This window comes from Bos indicus, chromosome 3 (assembly GCF_029378745.1).
Source record: "Bos indicus isolate NIAB-ARS_2022 breed Sahiwal x Tharparkar chromosome 3, NIAB-ARS_B.indTharparkar_mat_pri_1.0, whole genome shotgun sequence".
NCBI lineage: Eukaryota > Metazoa > Chordata > Mammalia > Artiodactyla > Bovidae > Bos > Bos indicus.
In genome coordinates, this window is record NC_091762.1 from 23,524,975 (window position 1) to 23,548,814 (window position 23,840).

At 44.2% G+C, this 23,840-nt stretch overlaps 1 protein-coding gene across 2 annotated transcripts in view; it reads left to right on the forward strand.

Annotated features, from left to right (window-relative positions):
* The first annotated feature begins 17,765 nt into the window (after window positions 1-17,765).
* NOTCH2 (notch receptor 2) overlaps window positions 17,766-23,840 on the forward strand; it is a 208,282-nt gene continuing 202,207 nt past the window's right edge. The window contains exon 1 of one of the 2 annotated variants that reach the window (XM_019956709.2): window positions 17,766-17,784. The gene's annotated coding sequence lies outside the window, so the exon portion shown is untranslated. Of the gene's footprint in view, window positions 17,785-17,902; window positions 17,922-23,840 lie in introns of those variants that run through there. The other variant, XM_070785817.1, reaches the window with a different exon arrangement.

A 23,840-nucleotide genomic window follows, 5' to 3' on the forward strand; every position in this document is an offset into this window, starting at 1 on the left:
CAATTTCTTAATACACACTTCAATAATTGAAGGTAAAATCTATTATATAAATATTAAGCTACAAGGAAGGGAAGGTCTTCCAAGGAAATGCTTTTCTTGTTGGTAGAAGCATTTAAGATGAAGGTAAGTATCAAATTTCCATTGACAGGAATAAAATTACTTTTTATAATATTAAAGTGCACAGCTGACCAAATAGCTGTAGTAAATCTCAGGTCTTCTGCCTACTCAGGATAAGATATCAAGGCATGAAGGAATGACCTACTGTGACAAACTCAGACAACTATTGATTGATTAACTGTGATCACAGAACAGCATCATATTAGAATGGGAAGGAGCATTACAAATTGTGAGGACTTCTCTGGTAGCTGAGATAGTAAAGAATCTGCTTGCAATTCAGGAGACCTGGGTTCAGTCCATGGGTCAGGAAGATCCCCTGGAGAAGAGAATGGCAACTCACTCCAGCATTCTTGCCTGGACAATTCCATGGACAGAGGAGCCTGGCAAGCTACCATCCATGGAGCAAAGAGCTGGACATGACTGAGGGACTAACACAAATTACAGATTGTATCATATTATCAGCACAAGCATAAAATTTGCAATTAGATGGTCCTAGATTCAATTTTCATCTCAGAGTCTCTTTGCCACCTGGGCCTGGGCCAATTTACTTAGCTTCTCTGCCCCTTTATCTTCTTATTTGCATAATGCAGGTCAGAATTTTTATCCAGGGTTTTGTTTTTTATTAAAGGACTGCTGTTGCTGCTACTGCTAAGTCGCTTCAGTCATGTCTGGCTCTGTGCGACCCCATAGACTGCAGCCCAACAGGCTCCTCTGTCCCTGGATTCTCCAGGCAAGAATACTGGAGTGGGTTGCCATTTCCTTCTCCAATGCATACATGCATGCTAAGTCACTTCAGTCATGTCTGACTCTGAGTGACCCTATGGACAGCAACCCACCAGGCTCCTCTGCCCACAGGATTTTCTAGGCAAGAATACTGGAGTGGGTTGCCATTTCCTTCTCCCTTTAAAGGACTAAAGTAACATAATTGAAGGCACTTGGCAAAGAGGAGGCACTCTGTCAATGTTCTTTTCTTCTTTATATTTTACAGCTGAGGAACCAAAACCTGAAGAATTTATCTAATTTGCCTGAAGACCCATGATTAACCAATGTTAACTAAAGCCCCAGGCTTCCCAATGCCTAGTCCAACTGTCTTTATCATTTCCATAAGGGGACTTGAAACAAAGATAATTGGAAACACATTTATCTCTGGATTTCTAAAGCTTGAGAGGTGAAATAGAGAGAGGAGGAGGCTGAATTGGGGTGAAAGGTGTAAAAAGCAGGTTTACTTCCCCGGTTTTGCATGACTTTCCTGAGTTTATGTTGCTTGAGCACATACCCACTGATGGTGGAGGGAAGTGGTGGAGCGTGGCCAACATGAGATGAAAGATTGCATGACATCAATTCACAAAGTAAATAATCCACATGTTCCCAGTGGAGGGAGGTGTGACACGGTGTCTTTTTTCTTCTCTCACATATAGCTCTTTAGGTCTCCTCAGGCCACCTCGGACCTAGACTAGTTTTCCAGAAGGTCCTACATGAACCATTTCTTCAGAATTCTGAGTTTGCTAGTGTGTGGACTTGGCAGAGAAGAGCAAACTAAAGAGGTTATGCATACAAAATCACTTGTGACTTGAAAATTATTTCAGCGTGCGGCTGGTGCTCCACGTGGTTGAGTAGAAAGAGCCCTAGGCCAGAGACGGGACGTCTGACTGCTTTCCCAGCCCTGCTGCCTACTAGCTGGGGGGGGTGGGGGGGGGGTGCCCAGAAGAGGAAGTTAACCTCTCTTCACATCTGTATTGTAACCTATAAAATGCCACCAGAAACACTCACCACATTTTATTTCCCTTTATCTTCACAAGAATTCCCTGAGGTAAACAGTATTCTTCCCATACTAGAGGTAAAGAAAAAGAGGCTTGGAGAATTGTGACTTGCCCAACATCATTCAGCGAGTAAATGGCAGAATCTGATAGAAACTGGACCTGGGAACTCCCTTGGTGGTCCAGTGGTTAAGATTTTGCCATCCAATGCAGGAGGTGTGGGTTTGACCCCTGACTGGGGAGCTGAGATCCCATATGCCTCATGGCCAAAAAAATAACCCAAAACATAAAACAGAAGCAACTTTGTAACAAATTCAATAAAGGACTTTAAAGACTATCCACATGAAAAAAAAAAAGAAGAAATTAGGCTTGAACCCAGAACGTACTCTTAACCTCCAAGATAGACTACCTATATTTTGAGGGGAGAAATGAATGGTAGAGTTTTAAAGCAGTTTAAAGCAGTTTAAACAAACGTTTATTACAATCAAGGGGTTGCAGTCCCAAGGAGTTGCCTGTACTCAAGTCATTTTCAGCTCATTGACTTTCTCATTCATTGCTTTTCATGTGGATCTGTGAGTATCAAACCGCAGTCATCCTCTTTCACCTCATTTGTTTTTGGTGTCAGTTCTCCTCCCACACTGGCTGCTCTCAGGAGGAGCCAGCACCATGTCTTGCCAAGTGAGGGAATGTAAGTGTAGGAAGCCATGCTCACATACTCACAAGCAGGTTCACAAATGTCTACACTCATCAACACATGCGCATGCAAACTCATGTGTATGCATATTAGTTTGTTATGCACACGCACCATCCATGGTTTCAGAACTTGGCAATTTAAGAATCTGTCATTATTATGACTGTGTATATCATGTATAAATAATTTCCCAGAATTGGGCTTTGGAGTGAAAAATGCTATGATAAAGTGATAGAAAGTAGAGGAATGCGTACTAAGGAGAATACCACGAACCTTAGACTCTTCTGGTTTCAGCCCCAACTTTGAATTCTGCTGTAAGCTTATGGATTTCTCCCAGCTCATTCAGCCCCTTGAAAGACTCCTACCCTTGGTGGGCAGTCGGTTTGACACAACATCAGTCTCTTCATGAACTAATTCTGAGCTTTCACTCTCTTGTCTACAGATTTGTTCTGGGCAGTGGTGGTCATCAGACTGTGAACTTCAGAGGTTCGGGGTCACATCTGTGGAATTCTCCCTTCAGTGGTTTGGCACAACATGCAGTTAGCTCTTTGGTGATGACAGCACTTCGTTCCTGCTACTGCTTTTGGTTTGGTTTGCTTAGGATGCAGACACAAAAGATGTTGATCCTCATTTAATTATTAATATGTATAGCCCAGAACTGTCGTGGCATTTAACAAATGAATTTATTCATTGCATGTGCGAACACCATGGTAATATTGTGTCATTTTTGCATTAACCCTTCATTGCTTCCCTGGTGGCTCAGACGGTGAGGAAGTCTGCCTGCAATGCAGGAGACCTGGGTTTGATCCCTGGGTCAGGAAGATCCCCTGGAGAAGAGAAAGCAACCCATTCCAGTATTCTTGCCTGGATAATTCCATGGACAAAGGAACCTGGCAGGCTACAGTCCATGGGTTTGCAGAGCCAGGCACGACTGAGTGACTGACACAGGTTAATGGTTACAAAGCACGTCCATGATTAGTGTCACATTCAGACTCCCCTTTGAGAGGTAGAAAGGGATAAAGACAATACTACATACTTCATGAGGATTAAATTTGTGAGGATTAAATGCAATAAACCATTTAGCATTGGGGCCCGGCACAGAGTAAACTCTATTAAGCATTTCTAGTAGCACATGCTGGCCCATATCACTGATGAGGAACCACAGCTCAGAGATGCTAAGTTCAGGTTGTCTGGTTAAGTGGTGGAATTCAGTTAAGAATGTCTCCAGACTCCAAGTCCATTTTAGGAAATTATCTGTTGACACTGCAATCGTGGAAGGAAAAAAGCCCAGCCTCAGAGGAAGAGCATGCAGGACAGTTTTATGGTGTGTGAGTAGGCAGAAGTGTTTCGAGATAAAGCACAGCTCAAGGCGGGGACGAGGACCAGCCATGTACCACAGTGGCTGCACTGTTCAGTTCTGGCTCGGCAAATGCTGCCTTCCCTCAGTGCCTGCACATATATTGTCCTCTTTTCCTCCTGCTTCCTTCTTCTCACCAGCCCCTTCACCTGAGTCATGCTCTAGGCTTCCAGGCTCAACACAAACAGTTCTTTGTGGCAGCTTTCCAGCACACCTACTCATACAGGCCCCCACAGCGTGTGTGCTGTGAGTATGTGCGAGTATGTGTGCTGTGTGCTAAGCTGTTTCAGTGGTGCCCAACTCTTTGCAACCCAATGGAACCTGCCAGGCTCCTCTGTCCATGGGATTCTCCAGGCAACTGGAGTGGGTAGCCATTCCCTTCTCCAGGGGATCTTCCCAACCCAGGGATCGAACCCAGGCCTCCTGTGTCTCCTGCATTGCAGGCAGATTCTTTACTGCTGAGCTACAGGGGAAGCCCCTTGTGAGAATCCTTGTCTGATATTCTCACCAGCTGGAATGGAAGCAATGAGAAATTATCAACTTTATCCCACTTTCTGGCTGGCGTATCCCCAGCACCCTTATGGTGTCTGGCACATTTGTTAAATGCAGACTAGCTGCTGGCCAATAGAAAGATGGTGAGGAAGAAGATTAAGAAAGAAGTGAGAAGATGCCAGCACGAACTTAAAATGTTTTACCATTTTGCCACAGATCTGCTCTGAGTAGTGCTACTGGAGGCGTGAGGAAATGTTGAGCAGGCAACTAGAAGGAATTGAAGGAAGACTCCAACACACAGGAAAGGCATGGAGAAGTGAAGCAAAGTCAAGAGTAACACACACAGGGAACGGCCCATCTTAGGCCACAGCTTCTACAGACAGTTGAAAGGGGGCTGAGAAGGAACCATTTCTCAGCCTCTTGTTGGTTGTCTTTTGCTAGAAAGAATCAGGATGCCTGCTCTCCACAGATGACTGACCACAGAACACAGAGGGGAAGAGGGAGGGAAGGAGTTTCCACTGGGGTGCTATATTTCTGACCCTGCCTTGTTGACAGCAAACAGTGGTGGTGGTGGGACTTTTGGCAGGAAGCGTTCCCCCTCTGGGGTCTGGGGGTGTCAGGATGGTGCCAAGAGGTAGAGCAAGCCTGGCACCCCAGAGCCCCAGCTTCTTCCCTCTGCACCCTCGTGGAGGAGACTCCACAAGCTCTCCTGCCTCCTCCTGGGTTAGGGCAGCGGAGGGAGGACACGAGCCTGGTCTCCAGCAGGGGCCATTTCGTTTACATTCCCACCCCTGGGCCCTGGGAAGCCCCGAGTTCCCACACTCACTGAGGCAGGAAGGTCGCCACGGACACCTCATCTGTCCGGGTCGCTGACTGACTACAGATAAGCAGCAGCTGCCGCATCCACACTGGGGTCACCTCCCAGATTGCCCACCCTGGAACCAGGCGGACAAGGGCCGATCTCTGCCCGCCAGTGGGGCACCCACAGGGCTTCCAGCTGAGGCCCAGTGCCTGCAGTGGGGGCTCCCTGCAGAACTCACTTTAGCAGAGCTGCCAGACGTGACCAAGGAAAGACAAAGCCTTAGAGGCACCGGCCCACAGCTGTCAAGCACTTGACAGTTTTACAGCACTCTGCTGCAGACTCTTTCTCACATCACTCTGATCACCACCCGTGAAGATCTCAGAGCAGGTGTTTTTGTGTCCATTTTGCAGATGAGTAAACAGCTTCAGGATGTTTGATAGATTTGCCCCAAGTTCTCACAGCTAGGCAGTGCTGAAAGCTGTTTTTGCACTGCCTAGTTGGTGGGTCTTTCCATTACTACATGCAAACAGAACAAGCCAAGTGGACAAGTTCCAGTTTTTATCCCTGAAAGAGAACTCTTTCTCCCTCCCAGGTTTAACCTATTTTCTACTCAGGCCTGGGCTTTAATGAAAAACCCTTCAGGCTTGGAGTCTGAGTCATGATTCCTCTTCTGGTCAGCCAAGTAACTTAGCAGCTGTGTGATTCTGGAGTTGATTTTCCTGAATATTTGCTTCCATGTGTTTAAAATGGAGGCTGATGTTGCTCAAGTTGTGGGGCTGTGATAAGGGTTAAGAATAACAATAAACATCTATTGAATATTTTCCATACCCTCAGCCCAGTTCTAAACCCTCATGTGCACTGATTTATTGAATTCTCACAACAACCCTGTGTGGAAGAGTCCTCAGTCACTCAGTCATGTCTGACTCTCTGCAGCCCCATGGACTACAGCCTGCCAAACGCCTCTGTCCATGGGATTTCCCAGGCAAGAATACTGGAGTGGGTTAACATTTCCTCCTCAAGGGATCTTCCCAACACAGGGATGGAACCCTCATCTCTTGAGTCTCCTGCATTGGCAGGTAGATTCTTTATCACTAATGCCACCTGGGAAGCCCCTACAACAACCCTAGTTTGATTCATATGTGCTGTTCTTTTACTTCACAGATGAGGAAACAATGGGAGAGAAATACCCGAGGTCACATAGCAAATAGCAGAGCCAGGCTGTTTGACAACAAAGCCAAGTCCTTAATCTCCACATTATACTCACTATGCAAATTATGTTAAATACCTACAATAGGTAACCAGTAGCTGTTACTAGGAACCGGGGTGGGTAGGGCCTGATTTATAAGCAAAGTGAAGAGTTAAGTACCTGAACTAATTAGGTAAACCAAAGGCTGGGCCACTCAGAAGTATCTTCAGTTCCATTTGCCATGGTTTCTCATTTCTCACTGTCAGTGTCGTTCCTTCAGAGCAGGAAGACACTTCAGGGACATTTGGCAATGTCTGGACACATTTTTGCTTGTCACAACTGTGGGAGTGCTGCTGCTGCTGCTGCTAAGTTGCTTCAGTCGTGTCCGACTCTGTGCGACCCCATAGACAGCAGCCCACCAGGCTCCCCCATCCCTGGGATTCTCCATGCAAGAACACTGGAGTGGGTTGCCATTTCCTTCTCCAATGCAGGAAAGTGAAAAGTGAAAGTGAAGTCGCTACTGGCATCTAATGGGTAAGGCCAGGGATGCTGCTAAACATCCTACAATACACATGGCATCCTTGCATCAAAGAATTATCTGGCCCCAGTGTTATTATGCTAAGGTTTAGAAATTAATATTGAGTATTTAGTATCAAGACTACTATTAGCACAAATTTGTCACATAGAAGGGCAAAGTAATGTCCTGTTTAAAATATGCTGACACAGTTCAATGTATGCAATATTTGTTTTTACTATGGTTGTTGTCTCCTTCATTGTTGCCAAGCAAAGATGTGTGCCCGGGAAACGATCAGTCCATTTGGGGCTTGCGGTAGAGTTAGAAAACTGGAAGATGCTTTTCTGTCAAATTATGTTATCATCCTCCAAATTGTTGACATTTCTTCTAATGTGTTGAAATAGTTCATAAATAAACTCACATTTATGTTAAATAAATAAACTTACGTTAAATAAAACATTTATGTTAAACTCACATTAAACTACATGCCACTTCCTTTCAGCATGTAGCTGTATGAATCCCAAATAGCTCTCAGTTCAATCAGCTTTTCTTATGTCCCCCTCCCCATTATGTATACACCAAACAGGTTTTTTTTTTTTTTTTTTTTTTTAAGAAAAACTCCTTTCTGACTTTGATTTATTTATTTTTAATTGAAAGATAATTGCTTTACAATATTGTGTTGTTTTCTGCCGAACAGCAAAATTAGTCAGCCATAGGTATACCTCTGTCCCCTCCCTCTTGAGCCTCCCTTCCACCTCCCACCCCATGCTACCCTCTAGGTTGTCACAGAGCCTCGGTTTGAGTTCCCTGAGTCATACAGGAAATTCCCATTGGCTATCTATTTTACATATGGTAGTATATATGATTCCATGCTACTCTTTCCATTCATCTCACCCTCTCCTTCCTCTCCCCAGCCCTTGTACCTCAGTCTGTTCTCTATGTCTGCATCTCCATTGCTGCCCTATAAATAGGTTTATCAGTACCATCTTTCTAGATTCCATATATATGTGTTATTATAGGATATTTGTTTTTGTTTCTGACTTACTTCACTCTGTATAATATGCTCTAGGTTCATCCACCTCATTAGAACTAATTCAAATGTGTTTTGTTTTATGGCTGAGCAGTATTCCATTTTACATATGTACCACAGCTTCTTTATCCATTTATCTGTTAATGGACATCTGGGTTGGTGCTCATGTCCTAGCTATTATAAATAGTGCTACAATGAATATTGGGGTATATGTGTCTTTTTAAAGTTTGGTTTCCTCAGGGTATATGCCTAGAAGTGGTGTTGCTGGGCCCTATGGAAGTTCTGTACTCAATATGCCAGCAAACTGGAAAACTCAGCAGTGGCCACAGGGCTGGAAACAGTCAGTTTTCATTCCAATCCCAAAGAAGCACAATGCCAAAGAATGTTCAAACTACCACACGATTGCACTCACTTCACATGCTAGCAAATAATGCTCAAAATTCTCCAAGCTAGGCTTCAATAACATGTGAACTGAGAAATTCCAGATGTTCAAGCTAGATTTAGAAAAGGCAGGGGAACCAGAGATCAAATTGCCAATATCCATTGGATCATAGAAAAAGCAAGAGAATTCCAGAAAAACATCTACTTCTGCTTCACTGACTATGCTAAAGCCTTTGACTGTGTGGATCACAACAAACTGTGGAAAATTCTTCAAGAGATGGGAATACCAGACCACCTTACCTGCCTCCTGAGAAACCTGTATGCAGATCGAGGAGCAACAGTTAGAGTCAGACATGGATCAACAGACTGGTTCAAAATTGGTAAAGGAGTCACCCTGCTTATTTAACTTATATGCAAAGTACATCATGCAAAATGCTGGGCTGGATGAAGCACAAGCTGGAATCAAGATTGCCAGGAGAAATATCAATAACCTCAGATATGCAGATGACATCACGTTTATGGCAGAAAATGAAGAGAAACTAAAGAGCCTCTTATGCATGTGAAAGAGAAGAGTGAAAAAGCTGGCTTAAAACTCAGCATTCGAAAAATGAAAATCAGGGCATCTGATCCCATCACTTCATGGCAAATAAATGGGGAAACAATGGAAACAGTCACAGACTTTCTTTTCTTGGGCTCCAAAATCACTGCAGATGATGACTTCAGTCATGAAATTAAAAGACACTTGCCCATTGGAAGAAAAGCTATAACAAACCTAGACAGTGTTTTAAAAAGCAGAGATGTTACTTTGCCAATAAAGACCCATATAGCTATGGTTTTTCCAGTTGTCATGTATGGATGTGAGAGTTGGACCATAAAGAAGGCTGAGCACTGAAGAACTGATGCTTTTGAACTGGAGAAGACTCTTGAGAGTCCCCTGGACTGCAAGGCGATCAAACCAGTCAATTCTAAAGGAAATCAATCCTGAATGTTCATTGGAAGGACTGATGCTGAAGCTGAAACTCCAATACTTTGGCCACCTGATGGGAAGAGCTGACTCATTAGAAAAGACCCTAATGCTGGGAAAGATTGAAGGCAGGAGGAGAAGGGGATAACAGAGGATGAGATGGTTGGATGGCATCACCAACTCAACGGACATGAGTTTGAGCAAGCTCCAGGAGATGGTGAAGGACAGGGAAGCCTGGCTGCAGTCCATGGGGTCTCAGAGTCGGACATGACTGAGCAACTGAACAAGAACAACAAAAAAAAGGTAGTTTTATTCCTAGTGTTTTAAGGACTCTCCATACTCTCTTCTATAGTGACTGTATCAATTTACATTCCCACCAATAGTGCAAGAGCGTTCTGTTTTCTCTACACCCTCTCCAGCACTTGTTGTGACACAGATTTTTTAAAGTCTGATTTTGTTTGCTGGCCTCTTTTGGAAAGTCCCATTAACTACTAACATCTTTGAAACAGTAAAGATTTGCTTTGTCCAACAGAACTTTGGTCGGAAGAAGAACCTTCATGTGTGAAGTACCTGTGATCCTCGGCAGCACATCCAGCTTTCTTGCGTTGTTGGAGAACACTATGCCTCACATCACTATGACTCGATTTCCATCTTATTGTGCATTAGCTTCAAATATTCAATAAATAATCTGGAAAGGAGTTGTATCAATCACTTTAGGCTAGGTTATGATGCAATAACAAATGATCCCAGTAGTCTAACAATGAAAAAAATTATTTCTTGTTCATGTTGCGTGTTCATTGTGTACTGGTTGCTGCCTTGTTTCATCTTTTTCATTCATCATTTCATTCATCATTCATGCAGGAACAGGCCCTATTTGGGACATGGTGATGTCATAACAGGAGGAAAGAGCAATGGTAGAAAATGATAATTCTTGTAGCTTCTGCTTAGAATTGGCACATATCCCATATGTTAACATTCCATGGGGCAATGCAAGTCAGTAGCCAAGCCAGATGTCAGTGGTAGCAGAGATGTATATTCTTCCCTATAGGCCCCACAGGCAGGGGCACTGAACATTCTGAACAATAGCATAATGCACTACAAGACTCTGTCTTTGCCACTGAAGTCATGAACTTCCTCACAGTTAGGGACTTGGCCTTGAATCACTACCTTTTCAAGAGATTTTTAGCAAGAAATGGAAGAAGAATATAAAGTGAAAGAGTTGAAGAGACCAAAATGTCAGACTCTAATGACTGATTTGTTGAGGAGCTGTGGTGGGTGGCAAATTACAAGGAAAAGGCAAGAATCAAGAATGGCTTCTAGGACTCTAGGAGTGATAAGTGATGGTGCCAACTATTGAGACAGAGAACAGAGAAGGACAGGAGGTTTAGAAGAAGAAAGGGCAGGTTTTATTTTGTGTTTGTTTCTGCTTTGTTTAGATAGAGAAGAGAACTTATAGCTTCTTGGAGCTGTCCCCTGAAAATCCACTTTTTTGGTCCTATCACACTCTTCTCTTGTTTAGGGAGTAGCAAATTTTATTTTTGACCCAATAAACATGAGGTGTCTTTGGAACATGCATGTAGAAACATGCAGGAGACAGGTTAACTATGAATGTGCTCCCAAAAGAGTACTGAGCTAGAAACAAAGATTTGAAATTCAATTACATATAAGTAGTAATAAGTAATAGCTATTATGACGATACTTATTGAACATTTACCGTGTCAGGCAATGTGAGAAGTAATTTACATACATTTTCTTACTTAATGTTCATCATATCTCTAGTCTGTGTAGCTTGTCTTCACCATGTAGATAAGGATAAGGATATGAAATCTAAAGAAGCTTCAAAAAGCAAACAAAACTTCGCCGTAGTCTCACAGCTAGAAATTTGTAGAAAGCACCCAAGAACTTTATCTCTATAACCCACATTTCAACCGATTATGCTCTTAGTTGGAACCACGACAGCAAATGAGAACATCCAGGCACTATAGAAAGAGAGAAAAGATAAGAACAGTGGGTCAAGGGTAGGACACTGAAGAATATGAATATTCAAGGCTCAGGGGAAGATCCCTTAGAGAAGGAACAAGTAGGAGGAAATCAGAAGAGTACGTCTGAGTAGCCAAGTGTGTAGAGAGTGACAATGAAAAGACAGTGTCTAACAGGGGCAGCGACTTCAGCATACTTGAAGAGCAGGGCTGGGAAAGGTCCTTGGGTGTTGACAATTAGGCCTAGTTCCTGACAATATCTCTCTAGAAGCATCTATAACCAGCCATATTCCCCACCGAGAACCCCAGGAGTAAAACACGAACCATAGGTGGCTGGTCATGTGCTGACTTTTTGAAACACCAGCCTATTGTTGATTCATTCTCTTTGAGCTCTGCTTCCAGAGACGGCCTTGACTTTTTGACCTATTTGAGTAGGGCTGTGTTTCTGGGTCTTGGTGACCTGGCTCTTGGACTCTGTACCTGTGTGTATGTGTCTGAGGTTCTGGCCTATTCTCTCAGTTTAGGAAACCCAGCCTTACACCACATGCCTACTGTGGTTACTACGTGCTCCCAACTCCTGACCTGAGCGAATAAGTTTGGACATAGTCCCTCAATCCACAAGGCTGTGTCTTCTGCTAATTTTCTGCAACTCGGCTTCCAGAATTGAAATGAGGAATGTGGTTTCACGTGGTGGCTGTGGTGGCTTCTCTGTTGTTATTGTTCTTTAGTCACTAAGTTGTGTCCGACTCTTTGTGACCCCATGGACTGCAGCCCTCCAAGCTCCTCTGTCCATAGGATTTTCCAGGCAAGAACAGTAGAGTGGGTTACCATTTCCTTCTCCAGGTGATCTTCCTGACCCAGGGATTAAACCTGCGTCTCCTGCATTGGCAGGCAGATTCTTTATCATCTGAAGCCACGGAAGCCCTATCTGCTCTGTTGCTGCTGCTGCTGCTGCTAAATCACTTCAGTCATGTCCGACTCTGTGCGACCCCATAGACAGCAGCCTATGAGGCTCCCCCGTCCCTGGAATTCTCCAGGCAAGAACACTGGAGTGGGTTGCCATTTCCTTCTCCAATGCATGAAAGTGAAAAGTGAAAGTGAAGATGCTCAGTCGTGTCTGACTCTTCGCGACCCCATGGACTGAAGCCCACCAGGCTCCTCCGTCCATGGGATTTTCCAGGCAAGAGTACTAGAGTGCTTGCCATTGCCTTCTCTGTATCTGCTCTGTAGATGTGGCTAATTACTGACAATAGGGCTGCTAGCTTTGAGATCACAGGTTGTTGGTCAGACCTTGCCAAGCCTCACAATGCCCTGTTGGCTGTTTGTCTTCAGGTGAGTCCTCCCAGGTGCCGTGATTTTAAAATCCAGCTCTAATAGTTTATGGAGATACGAGAGTTATACTTGGAGACAGAGGACACTGATGTGAATGGGATTTCTCATGTCCGCCAAGAAAGCAGGATGCTGAACAATTGTTCAACTGTAGCCAGGAAGGCCCCAGTATGGGCACCACTGGGACTTTCTCACAGCCATGACATGACTGGTCCATGAAATGGCCAACTTCAACCATAGTGTAGATGAGTATCCAGACCTCCTCCACTTCCAGGGACCTGTATAGAGTGAACTGGTATTAGGGGGCTCCTCTGAGGTAAGGGCAGAGAAGGCACCCCACTCCAGTACTCTTGCCTGGAAAATCCTGTGGACGGAGGAGCCTGGTGGGCTGCAGTCCATGGGGTCATGAAGAGTAGGACACGACTGAGCGTCTTCACTTTCCCTTTTCACTTTCATGCATTGGAGAAGGAAATGGCAACCCACTCCAGTGTTCTTGCCTGGAGAATCCCAGGGACGGGGAAGCCTGGTGGGCCGCCGTCTATCAGGTCACACAGAGTCGGACACGACTGAAACGACTTAGCAGCTGAGGTAAGGGCACCAGAATCCTCTAGTATCTCTGCTCTTTATATTCAGCTGTAGGCATGTATCCAGCAGCCTTCCCTGACTACAACCCCTCAGTGAGTGTTATTGGATTTATTGAATAAAAATATAGGACACCCAGTTAAATTTGAATTTCAGATAAACAACAGATAAGACATTCAGAATATACTTATACTAAGAAATTATTCATCATTTATTTGAAATTCAAATTCAGCAAGGTGTCCACCACAACCCCATAACCTGAGACTCAGTAGGAATTCCTAGGCCTTCAGATCCATTGGTCTCCACTTGCCCCAAGAAGGCACTGGGGCACTTTGTGAAGAAGAGAAGCAGAGAACTAGGTCTGTGCTAGAACTATTGGGGTCTTGATCCTATCTGGTCCCCTTATGCTCCTGGGGCAGCTCTGTGCCTGAAAACCCATGAAATTAGACCTTCTGAACGCCTATGATCTTGTTTGCCTTCCATCATCTGTATTTGGAAGATCAAGAGTGAAAGATGGGGTTTTAGAAGTGTCTAGACCTGGCAACCCACTCCAGTATCCTTGCCTGGAGAACTCCGTGGACAGAGAAGCCTGGTGGGCTACAGTTAATGGTGTCTCAGAGTCAGACATGACTGAGCAACTAACACTTCACTTCAGACAGCATGTAGAGACCGTGATCTGTGGCAGCACCCAGTGATCGGTACCCTGCATGACTTTCCAGGGGATGGTTTTGCATTTCCTGGACAATGTCCTAATAAACCCTTGAACACATCCACACATACTCTACCCAACTGTGCATCATATAATCCGCAATCCAGCAATTCTGGATTGCTTGAAGCATCAGCACCTCCAAAACAGCCTCCAGACAACTCCAGTTTGCTATAGCCAAGTATCTATCATTGTGTAGTAAGAGGCCCTGGTCACTTGACATAGACATTCCAAATGAGGTTTGATAGCATTTTGCCCTTTTCTGTGCAACTGACCTAGTAGTGACCTCCTAAAAAAGAGAAGGAAGTTGGCCTGAGTGCCGAGCTGGACAATTTTTCATGCAACTCAAGACTCCCTTCACCTTTGCCCCATTATAGCACTAGCTGGCACTTACCCTTCTACACTGAATTTATTAATACAGGACCTTAACTGTATCAGTACATTTAATGTTTATAATAACCCTATGAGGAATATGCTGTTACTATTCCTGTTTTACAGATGAGGGAACTGAGGCAGAGAGACTAAGTAATTCCCCTAAGGTCACATAGGTTAAAAAATTACTAAGAGGTAAAAGCTGGGATTTGAATGTGGGCATTCTAGCTCCAGATTCTATCCTCTTAACCTGTGTGTCAGCCCCCAGCTTGGACCCATCTTAGTTCAACCTAACACTGTTGGACTGGTGCTGTTAACATCGGTGCTTCTGATCTAGCAGGGCCCTGTTCTGTCCTCCATTATCCCCAAGGAGAATGGCTTGCTGTGAAGATGTCTTCAAGGCTTTGGGGGTCTAATGCATGATAGTGAGCTCAGTCTGCAGTAGCCTGAAACAGCCTGGAAGCTTAGCTCATGCTGTGTCAAGTGGCTTGCCTTATTTTAAGAGCCTTGGGTGCTCCATTGGCTGCACACTCAGCAACAGAACCACAGGGCAATGGTCTATGTTGTAAGCCTGAATACAAGGGGTAGAAGAGACATCCAAACTTGGAAGAGCCTGACTTGAGTATTTCACAGTCATTCAGCCCAAATTACCTTTCAGACATCTACCTGTGTTCCTAATCCGGATCCAGGGCCTCTTAGGTGCAACTTAGAGAGGTATGAAATACTAGGAAGACCTCTATCTGAGTAGGGTGTTCACATCCTGCTGGGAAGACCTGAATGCAGCCTCAGATCAACCACCCACCTGCTCCTCTACCAAAACAAAATCTGTGGCCCTCTCCAACATGATGTGTTCTGATACACTACCACAATCACTTTGCCAACAAAGGTCTGGATAGTCAAAGCTATGGTTTTTCCAGTAGTCATGTATGGATGTGAGAGTTGGACCATAAAGAAGGCTGAGAACCAAAGAATTGATACTTTCCAACTGTGGTACTGGTGAAGATTCTTGAGAGTCCCTTGAACTGCAAGGAGATCAAGCCAGTCAATCCGGAAGGAAATCAACCCTGAATCTTCATTGGAAGGACTGATGCTTAAGCTGAAGCTCCAATACTTTGGCCACCTGATGTGAAGAGCTGACTCATTGGAAAAGATCCTGATGCTGGCAAAGATTGACAGAAGAGGAGAAGAGGGTGACAGAGGATGAGATGGTTGGATGGTATCACTGACTCAATGGATATGAGTGTGAGCAAACTCCAGGAGATGGTGAACGACAGGGGAGCCTGGTGTGCTGCAGTGCATGGGTTTTCAAAGAGTCGGACACAACTTAGTGGCTGAACAGCAGCAACCATGATCACCTGGACCTCAAGTAAAGATGACCTGGGCTTCCTAAAAAGTAGTGATGACTCCTTCAGATCCTCATACACCTCCAGGACTCCACCTATGGGCCCTCCATCTCTGGTCTGCCCCTCTTGGCCTGTCATTACTCTGTCCTGGAAGTAACAGGTTTATAAAGAAGGCATGCTTCCATCCCTGCATTGCTCCTCCCTCCATGCAGCCATTTACTCCCTGGTGGGTAAAAGAGAATCTCTATTTGCACAGTCTGTTAAAACACTGCTTTCTAACCAGAGCCCTTGGGACTATCAAGTCCACATCCACCAGCCTGCTGTCCCTAAATGGATGACAAGAGTAGTGCTTACGGAATACCTGCATTCTTCTACTGCTCGGTGGCTAGCGTCATTGCTGCAGATTTTGCTTTCAGAAATTATTGACTCCCTCTTTCAGAACTGCTTTTCTCTCCAACAATATTTTTCATCCTTATCACTTTTCTTGTACTCCTTCTTCCTTGCATTACTGATACTCTTGCAGCTAGAGAGTATCTGAGAAGGTATGTACCAACTCAAAGGAATCTTGATGAGTATACCAAGTTCTGTCTGGAAGTAGCCTTTAGAATGAAGAGTTGACTATGGGATGCCATCTCATTCTCCCCTAGCACATTCATTCTACCTACCTAGTGAAAGCTGAGGATTGAGGGTAATAATAATAACACCACCAGCAATGAGATCTGTCCTTTCTTAAATTCTCACTATGGGTCAGGTACTGTGCTAATTGCTTTGTGTATATTTTCTCACTTAATCCTCACAACAATGCGATAAAGAGGATACTATTTAACTTCCAATTTACAGCTGAGAAAACTGACTTGCCAAAGATCACATAATGAGTAAGTAGTAGAGCCAAATTTCATGTTAATTTAAAGCCTGGGCATCCAGCCACCTTGCTGTCATTGTCATATATCAGCTAACTTCCTCCATGCCCAGTCTCCCAGCTTCTTCTATTCTTTTCTCTACTCCTAAATCTCCAGCCACAACCTCAGTGATGAGGGGGAATAAACAAGAGAGGTATTCCCAAGAGGAAGTAGACTAATTATTACATTAAGACTGACTTCACCAACTGGACCATGGGAAACAGTGAGGGCACAAGGAATGTTTTAATTTGGCCCTTTGAAACAGAGATCCTACTTAAAGCAATGAGGGATTTGTTATAATTACTTTCCTGTTTCATTCACTGATGGAGCCCAAACACCTAGAACTATGCTTAACTGATAAAAATGTTAGTCACTCAGTCATGTCTGACTCTTTGAGACCCTGTGGACTATAACCCACGAGGCTCCTCTGTCTAAGGACTTCTCCAGGCAAGAGTATTGGAGTGGGTTGCCATTCCCTTCTCCAGGGGATATTCCCAACCCAGGGATCAAAGCCAGGTCTCCTGCATTGCAGGCAGGTTCTTTACCATCTGAGCCACCAGGAGGGAAGCCTAGTAGTAGATGCTCAACAAATACTAGCATGGAATTCAGGAAATTGGGGTTGGTCCAACGAAGAACACAGGAGTCCTAGGAAATCTGACTGGTGGGAAAGTGGCTTTTAGTGGAACCAGATGACAGAGTCTACAGAACAGTGGCACACTACCTCCCAGCTACTCTTCAGGTTTGCTTCTTTTTTTCCTATTCCAACCAATAAATTCTGTTTACCCTTCATGTATTTTTTCTACCTTGTGATTGCTGCTTATTCATAAATCCTGCTTTCCTATCATATAGTTCTGCTTCCTCATAGATTTGGCTTATGTGACCCTCCACAGCCATCACTCCATCATATGTCATTCTTTCAACTCCAGTCTCCAAGAGCACCTGCCCCTTTATCTCCACATTTCCCAGTTTGAATCCCAGAAGGAAGCTGATTGGCCAAACTCATCTCTTCCATCCAAGCCCTGATTTTTGGAGGGGCAGGCCTAATATCAGGGGCCAGTTCCTGGTCCAATCAGGAGCCATCCCTGGGTAGAGAACACTCTTACTCTGCTTCTCAGAGCAGGGGGGCTGTGGGTGGGGCAGTTTCATCTTGAAGAGGAAGTTGGGTGTGGCAGGCACTTTGTTGACATATCCAGTATAGGAGTGCTCCTGGGAGCCCATCTCTCATCTCTGAAAAGTGACTTTGTAAGTTACAACTGTTCATCAGGCATTCCCAGGAACACCAGGTAAATGCAGCTGGTAACTTGCTAAGTTTGGAATTCCACTTGGCCTGAAATCTCTTTGCAGTCTTTCTTCTGGGACTGCCTTGGTGTGCCACCTATTACCTCTTTGGAGTTGGCTTTTTTTGGACTCTTCTACTTAGGTGAGTTGGCTTCTGAATAGACTGTTTGACTCTTGGACAAGGTAAGTGTTTGGATTCAACTTTGGTTCTGAATCATGCTTTCAACTTGGATGAAATGGCCCCCCGCCCTATTCCTTTGCCCCCTGCTTTCTACTCAGATTCCCTCTGCTCCAAGTTATCATGTGCCTGAGGGTGCTTCCCTTTCCCAGTCCCCCAACATATTCCTGAGGGAATGACAGTAAGAAATAGTTGGTGGCTTCAGTGAAAGCAATTTTAGAGGAATGGTTGGGGTAGAAACCAGATAAAAGCAAGTTGAGGAAGTGGAAATAGCAAGAATAGACTACTCTTCTGAGATGAAAAGGAGGAGAAGAAATCATCTACATGTCAAGATCTGTGCTTTTTTTTTTAACTTAAGAGTTTGCTTGTGATTAAACAATACCTAATTTTGTAAAACATTTTGAAAAAATAAAAGTTATAAAGAATAAATATATAGTTCCCTGTAATCCAGCTACCTACATAATTATGATAGTTACTCATTTTTGAGCACCTACTAAACAGAAGAATTGTTTTAATCACTTGATTAACAGTATTTCTATTTACTATGTAATATAAAGTCCTAGCTAGGCCAGAATTAAGATAGATATATCTGTGATATAGAGTAAGACAATATCCTTTCCTCTCAAGAAATAATTGGCATCCATTGGTGTACAAAGGGGCTAAGAGTTTGCTGGGGGAAAACTCAAATTCTGGCTTCAGAAGGGTTTGGGTTGTGCATAGACATGTCTGGGATAGTCCCAGAGGTAGACAGTGGTGGGCAGGTACAGTGGGGCCCCTAGGGAGAGCACAGCCTGTTGAGGAAGGGGTCTGCAATAGTTAAGACTGGCCTTGAGTCCTGCAAGGCCATGGCCAGTCTGCCTGTTATGCAGCAGGGCCCAACTCAGTTTCCTCATGTGTGTCTGTCTTTCCAGAAGAAAACAAAGAGAGGCCTCTGTGTAATAGAAAGAGCCATTTTATGAAACTCTGAAATGCCCTGGGGCCTATCACCCAGTGGGTAAGGGTGTAGCATCCAGGAAAAGAGCTTTTCCTTTCTCATTTTGAGAGAGGATGCTGACAGGCATCACAGGGGCTAGCCAGCCCTAGGTGTCCCACAAAACCAGCACCACGGGGCCAGCTCTAGTGGCAGAAAACTTTTTTGTTTAATTCACAGCAAGGTAACAGTAGCTGACTTTAGTGAGTTCAGTAATACTTTACCTTGAGCATTAAGGCTGAAAAATGGACTCTCTTACTTCCTGTTTTTCAAAAGCATCGTTGACTAGGGGAACAATGCAGGGCTCCGAATGAGGCATGGGTGTGGGCTTCTAGCTCACCCTGGTGCTAGCAGAGCCTGTGTCATGGTGTTAGGCTAAGTGAACTGGAACAATCATGATGGCATAACTGATTCAAGAACACAGGTAAGAGTTGCTCACTAATGACTCAACAACACGTTTTTCAATGACGGTATTTGCACAAACAGCACCTTCCTGCTCTGTATAAAAACAAGCTCCCCACCCCCTAGTACCACCCACCCCAAATTTCTCTCCACAGCATTTACCAGGATTTCATGTACCATAATTTTGCTTATTTCTTCCTCTTTTTAAAAAGTTGTCTTTTTCCTACTGTAGAATGTAAGCCCATGAAAGTAGTGTCCAGGTCTGTGGATCTATTGCTGTGTACCCAGAGCCTAGATCAGCGGTTGGCACGGAACACTCAGTGGTCACTGGGCTCATCCACATCTGGGGAAGGATGAGAACCATTAAGATTTTTAATTAGTATCTGGATTTATAGCCTGGAGGAACCTAGAATATGTGCTTGCATTTATAATAACCCTATAAAGTCCATACTATAATATGCCTATTTTACAGAAGAAATCGGGGATTAGAGCAAAAGCAACTTGCCCCAAGCCTTGTAGATGATAAGAGACAAGGTCAGAATAAACTGGTCTAGTAAGTAAGTAAGTAAGAAGACTGTGTAGAAGGTGTTGCCAAAGCTGAGGCAACAGCTAACAAAAGCCATAACTGATATGGTAGAAATGAGAACAGGAAAAAAGAGATGGAGAGGAAAGAAGCTGTGAAGACTGATTAGAAACATGGGCACAGAATTCAATGCACTGCTAGAAGTAGCCTATAAAAATTAAATGAGAAAAGAGGGATTTCTTCTAAGAGGGAGGTAACTTCATTTCCTTTCAGGGAAAAAAAGAGAAATAAACAGGCAAGTAAATGTAAGTCTTTGCAGCTTTGAGCATATTTACAGTAAAATTAGGGAACAAAGAGATGCAGGCTTGATCCCAGGGTCGGGAAGATCCCCTGGACGAGGGTATAGTAAGCCACTCTAGTATTCTTGCCGGGAGAATCCCATGGACAGAGGGAGCCTGGTGGGCTATGGTCCATAGGTCACAAAGAGTCAGATACAACTGAAGCAACTTAGCAAGCACACATGCATGATAAAATTATATTAATGTGGATTTCATACTTGGATTTTAATTGGGAAACAGATGAGAGTAAAATACCTTATGGAGAAGGAGTCAAAGTTGTATCTCTACATGGAGAAGATTCTGGCAATAGTGTCCAAGGAACGAGTCAAGGAGTACAAAGACTTGGGGAGAAGGGATTCTTCTTTTTTTTAAAGATTATTTATTTATTTCTTAGCTGCACTGGGTCTTTGTTGCTGCTTGCAGGCTTTCTCTAGTTGTGGTGAGCAGGGGCTACTCTTCGTTGCATTGCATGGGCTTCTTATTGCAGTGGCTTCTTCTGTTGTGGAGCGAGGGCTCTAGGGTGCGAGGGCTTCAGTAGTTGTGGCTCAAGGGTTCATTTGCCCCACAGCATGTGGAATCTTCTGGGCTTTTAGCCCAGGGATAAAAGCCATGTCCCTTGTACTGGCAGCTGGATTCTTTACCACTGGACCACCAGGGAAGTCTGAGAGGGGATTCTAATATTTTAGGACCCGGGGATTGTTGGGGTTCCCTGGTGACTCAGAAGATAAAGAATCTGCCTCCAATGCAGGAGCCTGGGTTCAATCCCTGGGTCAGGAAGATCACCTGGAGAAGGGAATGGCTTCCCACTCCAGTATCCTTGCCTGGAGAATTCCATGGACAGAGGAGCCTGGCAGGTTACTGTCCATGGGGTCACAAAGAGTCGGACGCAACTGAACTACGAACACTTTCACTTTCAGGGGGTTGTTAATCAGAAGTCCCTGGGCAATGTAAAAGACCCCTGAAACAGGCCTTCGGTTAGGGAAAAAGAACTATAGGACCCAGGTGACAAAGTCAGGCCACCTCCACCTTCCCCCTCACCCCTGACCCATCAGCTGGTATTTCAGACTATGCTGTGATTCTTCCAGGGGTTCTGGAAGGAGAACCGCAGATGACTGGATCAGAACGGCCAGCTAGGATGGTCAGTCACACATGGTGAGAGGCAGGTAGGGAAACTGGGAAGTAATACATACAAGAAGTGTCAGAAGGCAACATCCATCCCAAATCACACTGGATACTGGCTCTGGGGGTGGTAATGTATTTGTTCACTCAATCAATATTTACTGAGTACTCTTTATATGCCAGGCTCTGTGCCAGGCACTGGGCTAAGTGCTGGGAGTCGAGCTCCTAATAAACTATTTCCTTGTTTCTCCCCTCTCTTCTGGAGAAAGAACTGGAATGACATCGGGCTCTCACTGGCACAAGGACTGGGCAATGGCTGCATCTGCAAGAGGCAGACTGTGGCTTGAGCAGAGCAGTCAGGTTGGGGACGACAGGCCCTGGCTGATACAACTCTTAGATTGTCCTGGAAATTTCTGTTTATTTTCTATGCTCAACTTAGTATTATTTATTTATGGTTGATAAGCAAATTAACTACTTTATAGTGCCTTGTAAGTCATTTCTATATATACAGTTACGACATTTTCTTGTGGAGGGGAGGGACTTTCAATTTTCAGTCTTAAAAGCAGCAATGTGCCTAAATTACTGGGCCTGATAATCATCTAAAACAAGTGTAGCAGCAGCAAATAGGGGAAAGGGCATGATTCATCACCTCTTTGTTATACGGCCAAACTGAAGTCATAGCGGGGAAGCCACAGTAGAGTGTAGGGATTTTAAATCACTGCAACGGTAGAGGTCAGTGCATAGATAATCTGGAGAGATGATCCCACCCAAACTCTTTAAGACTCTACATTTGGTAACCACTTGACTCATAAGGGCAACCTGGCAATGAACTTCCCAAGTTAGGGTGTTCACCCCATTTCACCCAGCCTGCGAGTGTGCCTACAAGTTTACTCCTATTTTCCATGGTACAAGAAGGGAATTGAAGGAACAGAGCTAGTGAAATCAACAACCTAGTTCCTTGACTTATTAAATAGAATAGAGATGAATACTCAAACAATTATTTGCCATTGTGGAATGTGTTTTCCCTAGTAACAGTGTTGTACATACTCATACGGAGAAGGCAGTGGCACCCCACTCCAGTACTCTTGCCTGGAAAATGCTATGGATGGAGGAGCCTGGTGGGCTGCAGTCCATGGGGTCGCTGAGGGTCAGACACGACTGAGTGACTTCACTTTCACTGTTCACTTTCATGCACTGGAGAAGGAAATGGCAACCCACTCCTGTGTTCTTGCCTGGAGAATCCCAGGGACGGGGGAGCCTGGTGGGCTGCCGTCTATGGGGTCGCACAGAGTCGGACACGACTGAAGCGACTTAGCAGCAGCAGCACATACTCATAAGACTTATGTAATAGTCTATTTCAATCAGTCTCCTATACAGGCTACAGACCCTTACACAGCATGTAGCCAGTGTCTTTTGTGTACCTGAAACTCAAATTATATTAATTAAAAGATAATTATACCAGTAGAAAAAGAGGAAAGAATAGTAAAAGAAGCAAGAGGAGGAACCAAAATGAAAGTTCAGTTTTAAATCATATTTAATTATGGAAAAATGATTATAGGCATGGGTTCTAACTGAAAAGATTTCAATCCCTGCTTTAAGATAAACAACAAAGATTCCAGGAGACTGATGTTTAGGAGCTCCTTTTAAAAGTTTCTAGATCTGTGGTCTGTATCATTTTAAGTCTCAGTCCTGTAAGCATGAATGCTAAGTCACTTCAGTTGTGTCTGACTCTTTGCAACCCCATGGACTATAGCCCGCCCAGCTCCTCCGTCCATGGGATTCTCCAGGCAAGAATACTGGAGTGGGCTGCCATGCACTTCTCCAAGGGATCTTCCCCACCCAGAGATAGAAGCTGCATCTCCTTACATCTCCTGCCTTAGCAGGCTGCTTGTTTACCACTAGCGCCACCTGGGAAGCCAAGTCTTAGTCCTACACCCCCTTAAAAATTTAGGCCATCCATTGCTACAAAGAATTTTAAAGCAGAATCAATCAGTATACTTCAACTTAACGTTTATTAAGTGCCTATTCTATGTCAGGCAGTTTTCTACACATTTAATGTGTATTAACTTATTCAAATTCCATCAAACTCTATGAGGTAGGTACCATTATTGTTTCTATTTTACCTAGGAGGGAATAGGGGCACAGAGCAGTAGCTTGTCCAAGATCTCACAGGTAGTGGGTGAAAATCCGCAGTCCTGCCCAGACAGTCTGAGCCACACCGGTAGCCAGCGTATGCTACCTTAGTCTGCAGACTTTGTTTTCCCAGTATACATCTCCAAGTAAATGGTTTGTCCCGACAGCTCTTAGATGTTTAAATGTTTGGCACCTGTTTGTTGCATGATTACCTACTACCCTTCAAAATTCATTAACTTTGTTTCTAAAAGCCACATGCTTAGTTTTTTAAACCATCTTTTGCTGTCTTTTTTTCCACAAGAGATCATTGTTTGGATAATAACCTTTTAAGAAACAAAAAAAGTATAGAATTACTTTTGTGAGGGAAAAATGGTAGCAGGCCATTCTTACATGAGCTG